This window comes from Chelonoidis abingdonii, chromosome 19 (assembly GCF_003597395.2).
Source record: "Chelonoidis abingdonii isolate Lonesome George chromosome 19, CheloAbing_2.0, whole genome shotgun sequence".
NCBI classification, from domain to species: domain Eukaryota; kingdom Metazoa; phylum Chordata; order Testudines; family Testudinidae; genus Chelonoidis; species Chelonoidis abingdonii.
This window is the reverse complement of record NC_133787.1, coordinates 42700111-42708653: the sequence shown is the minus strand read 5'-3', so window position 1 is coordinate 42708653 and position 8543 is coordinate 42700111. Positions and strand designations below refer to the sequence as shown.

Genomic DNA, 8543 nt, shown 5'->3' with positions numbered 1-8543 from the left:
GTAGTGAGCTTGGGGGAGTTTCAGGTAAGCCCCCAAATTTTGGACGCAAAAGTCCAGGTTTGGGACAGGACCAGAGTTTGGACGCTAAAGTCCAGGTACTGGGACAGGTGGCTATTACTACAGGCTCCTTGCTATCTGTGCCTCTTGGATATTGTTTTGGGTAGGTACACTTACAACATATTCCATGGAGCGGCCTCACTGTTTCTTACTATTCCAGAATCTGAAACATCCTGTGGTTTATTGATCCACATAACCATGCTCTGGCACTGATGTTTATCACTTGCATTCTTCCTGACTATTGCATTAAAACCGGAAGTGTGTGACACCTTGGTCTCCAGTTGGCTGGGTTTAAATACCGCACAGTGAAAGTGCCTTCACATCCACCAGAAACTGCTTCCCTTTCAACTGTAACTGGCCTTAAATTACCAGTTCGATCCTACAGCTGCTGAACAGTCCAAGAACCATACCTTCACACAACAGATGCTTCCATTCTCCCTAAGTTGAACACAGCAAAGCAGGTAATCAGGTTCTTCCCCTAGGGAATCCTCAGTCTAACGCAAGAAGAAAAGGGAATTATCACTACTGAGCCGCTGATGCAAGAACAAAGCTCATGCTGTAATCTCTACAGGTTATTCCACAAATATGGATTTGCAAACACTTGAGAATACTGTGAACCCCCACCAAGAGTACTCAGGCCCAGGAATCAGAACAAATGAAAACAAGAGGATTCTTGAAGAGTTTGGATGGTTGGAAAACTGCATCTTGGGTTAACAATTTTCCCTTTCACTCTGAGAAGGGATCAATAAAATGAAGTCTCATCCCTATGTTCCAGTCAGTGGACCAAAGGATTAGAATACTCTTTCATGAAGAGACCAAGAAAGGCTACTCCAGTCCTGGAAGTGGACTGCTAGTTAGCCAGGTACACACGCCAGCTCATTCACCATTACACATAAATACTATGGTTCCCCTGAGGACAGGCTTTGGTTACTTTAACAGTTTCCTTTTCTTACAAAAATTCTTCCCCCATCCCGCCCTAAACATAGCCTGGATAACATGTCCTTTCGGGCCCCTTGGTTCAGAGAGCTGACAACCCTGCCTGGCCCCTCCTTCCTCCTCTCCCTAGTATGGCCACAATCTCAAGCAGAGATTACTGCTACCACCATACACACACACACACACACCAGTCACACAGACTTTACCTGCTGCCTCCCTCTATTAAAAATGTCATGTTTCCATTACAGCCTCCCACTCCTATATCAAGGATGTCATGCTCACAGTAAGCACATTCAACCCTCCAAACCACCACCAAACCCTGCCCCGCCCATGCCATACCTTTGGGAGTATCACATACTTCCCCACTCCCTGTGTCCAGGTAATGTACGACATAAATTACACCCTACCACACTCCTTGCACTTATACGTATGGCTCTCTCACCCTTGTCACCACTACTGGGTCTGTCCTAAAAGAGCTTAGATACATTTTGTTTCACAGCGCAGCATTACCACGTCTCATGATTTTATCACAACTCTTGAATATTTGGTGTTTTTGTTAAAACCTCAGGTCCTGGAGACATGCAGTATTATGAGATTCTCAGCTTCCATTTGAAAACATAATTTTCTAGGCTTTCTGCTTGCAAAGGAAAGCCTTAAAACATTACTCCTAAGGTTCAAACCCCAGACAAAAACCAAAAAGATCTATAATGTATTTTTAAACTCATGATTTTTGAGAACTTGGAGGTTGGAAATACTATAATGGGGGAGTTTTCCAAAAGCTGATTATTACTTGTTTTAACATAGTCAGGAAAGAGTACAACCTATACAAAGCCAGAACCCTGGCAGGCTGGCTCCTTACTCTGGTAGGGTGTTCTACCAGCTGGGATATTACAGAAAGATAAATGGTGTCATTCCCAATGCATCCAGACGCCTCAAGTGCTAATAAGCAGAAAATAAGATGCTGGAAGCAGAAAACAGTATGCCAGTCCTGCCTCACTTTGGGTGTGTGTGGGAGGAGTGTAACGGTCGTTCCCCCTGATGATTTGGGCATGTGAATGTAAATTTCGTCTCCCCACCTGCACCAGCTTGAAAAAAAGCTAATACAAGCACCTCTGGCAACAACCTGGAGTCCTCAGATCCCCACATAGAGAGGTTACTTACTTGTACAGTAACTGGAGTTCTTTGAGATGCGTGGTCCCTATCTGTATTCCATTATGGGTACACATGCACTCAATGCACCTGAGATGGGAAGATTTTTGCTAGCAGTGTCTGTTGGTCAGTGCTTGTGCCCTTCCTCTTCTCAAGCTCCAAACCAAGGGTATAAGGGACAGTATGAATCTACTGTGTTCTCCAGTTCCTTCTCTACTATGAATCTTGAGTAAAGATCGGAAGGAGAATGGATAGTGGAATAGAGATAGTGACCATACATCACAAAGAATTCCAGTTACTATACAGGTAAGTAACCTTTTTTCTTCTTCGAGTGCTGGCCCCTATCTGTATTCCTCTTTCTACTGGGGAGAAGGGTGCAAAAACTTGTGTGGTATTGATGACTAAAGGACTGCTGAGACAAAGGATGCATCAACTCCAGAGGCTTGCACTAGGGCATAAGGTTTTGTGAAGGAAGGGATTGAGCTCTGTGTTGCCACTTTAAATAGGGCGTTTCATGAAGTATGGCTATGGAAACTGCCTTGGTTCTGGCAGAGTGGGCCTCACACCTTGTGGAGGAAGGGTATCAGCTAACTGGTACTAGAATAGGATACGGCCTGAAATCCACTTAGAAAGTCTCTGAGAAGAGTTTGCCTGTCCCTTTATCCATTTTGCCAATGAAATGAACAAATTTTGTTCCTTTGTAGGTTGAATATCAATGTCAGGCGTATGTCCACGGAATGAAGTCTCCTAGCCTCACTGGTGGCACATGGTTTCAGAAAAAAAAAAGAGAGGTAAAATGTATTGTCTGGGTTAGGTGACAGTCTCAGATTGTTTTTGGGGTGTAGTCCCAAGGAAACCTTATCTTTACGGAATACTGAGTATGACGCATCACCCATAAAGGCCCCTAGCTCTCCTACCATTTTTGTCAAAGGGATGGCCCCAGAAAGATGAACTTCACAGATCAATGGAAGCGAGCACATCACTAAAAGTTTCAAATAGTGGCTCAGTTAACACCGAGAGGACCAAGTGAAGATCCCAGGTCAGAGAAGGTTTCATTACTGCAGGGAAGTTCTGACTAGGCCCTTTGGAAAACAAACATTTAGCATTTACTGGATGGCTGAAGATGGAGTGCTTGTTGGTGGGAGGGTGGCAGGCACTAATTGCTGCTAAGTATGTTCCTAGGGAGCTAAGGGAAAGACATGAGGTCTTTAAGGTGAACAGATAGTCTGAAATAGTGTAAATGTCTGATTCTTTTGGGGACAGCTGGCAATTGTTGAGCCTAGTAGAAAATCTCTTCCACTTAGCAAAGTAGTACTTTCTGGTGGATTCTACCTGTTGTTCCTAAGGATGGTTTGAATGGCTACAGAACATGTCTGCTCTAGGTTGAACACTCATCCAAATACCAAGCCATAATCTGATTTTGCCCCATTCTGTGTCAAGAGGTCTAGCTGATGAGTGGGCAGGATGAGAGTTGGAGAAGGTTAGGGAATCAAAACTGTCTGGGGCATCAGGCAGCAATGAGAATGATCACCATGCCATCTTGGTGCATCTTCCTGAGAACTCAAGCTAAGAGTGGGTTGAGGGAGAAGGCAAACCTTAAGTGTCTCACCAATGGGATCAGAAGGGCATCTCCCCTGGAGTCCTGACAGCGCCCCCTGGAGCACTATATTTTCCATTTCCTATTTTCTCATGGCACAAACAAGTCCCAAGATACAGATCACCATTGTCTGAACACACTCCTCACCAGGGAATCGTGTAGCTCCCTTTCATGGTCGATCAAGAAACATTTGCTAAGGTACTGATCTGGTTTGTTCACTGACTCTGACCTCCTGGCTTTGACCGCTGGACTGCAACTACGAGGCTGTTTTGGCTTGTCTACAGACTCTGATCTCAGGCCTGCCCCTAGCCTGCCCTTTGCTCTCAGTTCCAGCTCCACCCTCTGCCTAGTCCTGACCCTACATCCAGCTTCAACGACCAGTGTGACTACTATCGGGAGGCAGCTCCTGACACATGGGCTCTTTCTGAGCTGACTGATTAAACTGGTCATCAGTTGGAATCTGTCTAGAGGTAGGTAACCTTTGGCTCTGACAGCGTCTAGAGTTGCTCTGATAAATTGGAACTAAAATGCACTTTTCTGTGTTCACGCACATCCCCAGTGATGCTAGATGACCGAACAGAGATCAGGTTGATATCAGTAGCTCCTGATAAGATTTCCCCATCAATATCTAATTGTCTTGGTAAGAAAAGTCTGTCAAGCTGTGTAGCTGGAAATGTACAGCCACTACTGAAAGCACCTTTGTGAATACTCTGGGCACCATCGCTAGGCCGAAGGTGAGTGCCCTGTATTGATAATGGATTAGATCTACAGTGAACCTCAGGAATATCTTGTGAGAGAGATGGATGTCTATATGAAAACAAGCATCCTTTATCTCGAGAGCTGTGAACCAGTCATCATTGCTTAGGGGCAGAATGATTGATGCCAGGGTTCCCATCCTGAACCTCAACCTGAATAAAGACACTTAGCTGCTGGGACGTCTAAAACTGGTCTCTTTCTTGGGGGAACAAAATCCCATTCCAGATGGGGCCTTATGGCTCCCCACTGAAGTAGGGAGTCTAGTCTCTAGTGGCAGTATCATAACCAATGAAGTTAATCTGAGGTGTGATTATTGTTAGTTGAAATCTCTTGAGAGTGGTCCCTGAAAAGGACTGGGGAAGAGGGTTTTGGATGGAGAGCGGAAAGGAACTCTGTGGCATATCTGAAACGAATGATGCAAAGAACCCATTTGTCCATTATCCACCATGCAGGGGAAAAATTCAGTAGGCAGCCACCAAATCGGATTTCTGAGGTGGGAGTACATAACATCTGAGTTGGTTCACAGGTCTCTGAGAGCCTGTCAAAAGTATTTCCTGATGGGAGGTTGTGGTTGCATGGAACAGCATTGCATTTATTCCACTGCATCTTCTGTCGCTTTCATGGTGGTTTATATCCTCTTTGTTGGCAGAAGGGCTGTAATGCTGCTCTATGCTTGTACGGTTGTCTATGATACTTCCTATTTGGTGCTGGAGTCTCTCTCTCAGGAAGAGGAGGGTTGTCCTTGAGTCTTTTAATTAGTGTAATGACTCATCCATCTTTAATTATATAAATTGTCCCCATCAAAGGACAAATCCTCCACTGTGGATTGAATACCTAATCCTGAAAATAAAGCCAGGACTGCTGATGCATGATGATCAGAGAGACAAGATGGGTGAGGTAATATCTTTTATTGGACCAATTTCTGTTGGTGACAGAGACAGGCTTTCGAGCTATCCAGAGCTCTTCTCCAGGTCTGGGAACGGTACTCAGAGTACTACCTATGCTAAACTATCTGTTTGACCTTGTATTTAGCTGAGACACTCTTAGTAAATTTCCCCTGGCCTGGAGAAGAGCTCTGTGTACCTCATGCATCTGGTCTCCTTAATTGTCATGCATCAGTAGCTAAATGGACAATTGGTCTGACCCACTGTGGCCATTCCTATGTTCTTATCAGGGAGAGATCAATAACTTTGCCACTGAGAAACATTAGTCTTTATAGACTATCCATGATCTCCTAACTCCCCACATCCGCCCCATGATGTCACAAAGTGGAGTACCTTATGCCATGGGGACCTCCTAAACTTATGCTGGACCCCTCTCACTGCCTTACTGGGGACCATGGGACCCATGCATGCAATATCTTGAATCGGTACAGTCCCATCGAGACACACATCAGCCTTTTCCTTCCAGAGACTAGCTTGAGCTCCTTCAGGAGCCCAGGGAGGAAGAAAAGGAAGAGCCAGATCAGCAGTATTGCCGGTCCTAACAGTAAAATCATGGAGAGCCTGAAAAGTAGTGTATTTGGTTCTACACTTGTTTGCTCTGTACCGTATACTTTCCCAGTACCAAGCTGGATGATGGCATGAATCCTGGTGCAGGAATAGAGTGCATCAAAGCTGTCAGTGTACCTAATACTCATACACACAAAACACCAAAGAGAGCACCATAGAAGAGATTGGTGCAAAGGAAGGCACTGCACCCAGTGCCAAAGCACTCACTACCACAGTAATTCCTGATGCTCTAGCCTTGGTACAAGAAACAGCTAACTTCAGGTCTCAGCACCACACTCCCCTCAAGCTCCCACAGTACCTGATTTATGGGAACAATGAGGTGACATGACTTTTTGACAGAAGTTTCCATCGACGATATGCTCCTAACTGTAGAAGAGGAGCAATGCTCTTTTCCTTCTAAGCACTTAAAATAGCAACCGTCCTTCCAGAGTCTGAAGCCAGAGCTTTCAAAGCCAGAGGCTAGTGGATCCATAACTCTCAGGCACTTCGGGACTGCCGTGGAACATGAACATGAAGCATTTGTTGGAGATGTAGAATTCCCTTAAACAAAAAAGGCATCTGGTATGCCCATCGTTTATAGTACCTGTCATCTTGCAAGAGAAGCAATGTTTAAAATCAGAAGATTCAAGTAGAGAGATTTAAAAAACACCTTATTCAAAATCTGCCAATGGACAATTAAACACACACTAACTTAACTAGCACTATTAAAATTTAGAGATTGAGAATATGATGAGTAATGCAAAAACCAGGAGCTGTCTCTCACCCCCTCAGACAGTGAGAAGGAAATGAGCGGCAGCTGGGCCCACAGTGCCCTTCATGCTCTCAGGTCAGGAGCACAAGAACATTCAGGGCACATGCATAGCCCCAGTGGACTGCTGGCCAAAAGTATCCAACCTTGAGCGCATGAGTAGTATGCACTCCAACAGTGGAAAATATAAATGGACAAGCTCTCAAAGAAGAACTTTACCAAGTCTTATCCCTTCTAAAGAAAATAAAATAAAGCAAATTAGCCCTGAGTTAAGGCCTCCCATGTTCTCATAACTCACAAAAAATCCTAAGTGGGAGAGAAAACAGAAAATCCAACAGCCTAGTAGTGAGCTCAGACTGTTCTGTGTCACCCAGAACCTCAAGACTGTTCCTGCAAACAAAAAGAAAAGGGCCTGCTCTTCAGCTTTCAGCTTTTTAAAACTTTCTATGATAAAAACAGAAAGAGTATGTAAAAATAATGTGCAAGTAGGGTATCCTGCTGGGCATTTGCTTAAGAATTCAGCTTCAGTGCATTTCTTCCATGCCTGCCACAAATCAGGAATGTTTCTCTGCATTTGGCAGCCAGTAATTCATTACCTGAGTCCCTGAATTCACTCTATCTCCACAGTCTTGACATAATCAGCCAGTTTCTCCTAGGCAACACAGAAGAAGCCAGTCTTCCTTCTGTGGATTATTACTACTAACTTTTTTTGCGGTAGTGTTCAAAGGCAATGGTGCAAGTGACTCTGCACAGGGATGGCAAACACTAGTTGACACACCAGTAGAAGGAGTCAGCCCAGGGAGAAGGGTGGGTCTTCCTGCCATAAATCACAGGGCACTAACAGGGATCTAATAGGGCCCTCCAGTAGCCAAAATATAGACTCATAGGGCCAGAAGAGACCTCAAGAAGTCTTCTAGTTCAGTCCTCTGCACTCATAAGTATTATCTAGACCATCCCTGACAGGGGTTTGTCTAACCTGCTCTTAAAAATCTTTACTGATGGAGATTCCACAACCTCCCTGGGCAGTCTATTCCAGGGTTTAACCAGCCTGACAGTTAGGAATTTTTTCCTAATGTCCAGCCCAAACTGCCCTTGCTGCAATTTAAGCCCATTGCATCTTGTCCTATTCTTGGAAATTAACTAAAATAATTTTTCTCCCTCCTCTTTGTAACAACCTTTTATGTACTTGAAAACTGCTTTTTTGCAACATTGTTACACTGGTGACCCAGATTTAGCTTGCAACCCTCTATGACCCCCCAGATTCCTTTCTGCAGTACTCCTTGTTGGGCAGTCATTTCCCATTTTGTATGTGTGCAACTGACTGTTCCTTCCTAAACGAAGTACTTTGCATTTGTCCTTATTGAATTTCATCCTATTTACTTCAGACCATTTCTCCAGTTTGCCCAGATCATTTTGAATTCTAATCCTATCCTCCAAAGCACGTGCAAACCCTCTCTGCTTGGTATCATCCACAAACTTAATAAGTGTACTCTCTATGCCATTATCTAGATCATTGATGAAGATATTGAACAGAACTAGACTCAGAACTGGTCCCTGTGGGACCACACTCAATATGTCCTTCCAGTATGTCTGTGAACCACTGATGAATACTCTCTGGGAACAGTTTTCCAACCAGTTATGCACCCACCTTACAGTAGCTCCATCTAGGTTGTATCTCCCTAGTTTGTTTATGAGAAGGTCATGCAAAACTGTATCAAAAGCCTTATTAAAGTCAAGATCTACCACATCTACCACTTCCCCTCTATACACAAGACTTTTTACCCTGTCA

At 44.3% G+C, this 8543-nt stretch overlaps 1 protein-coding gene and 1 pseudogene across 1 annotated transcript in view; one reads left to right on the top strand and one right to left on the bottom strand.

Moving 5' to 3' along the window:
• Positions 1 to 8543, bottom strand: part of LOC116838685 (uncharacterized) — a 383139-nt gene that overhangs the window by 230783 nt on the left and 143813 nt on the right. The window lies entirely within an intron of this gene.
• Positions 4753 to 4829, top strand: LOC142047970 (U4 spliceosomal RNA; annotated as a pseudogene).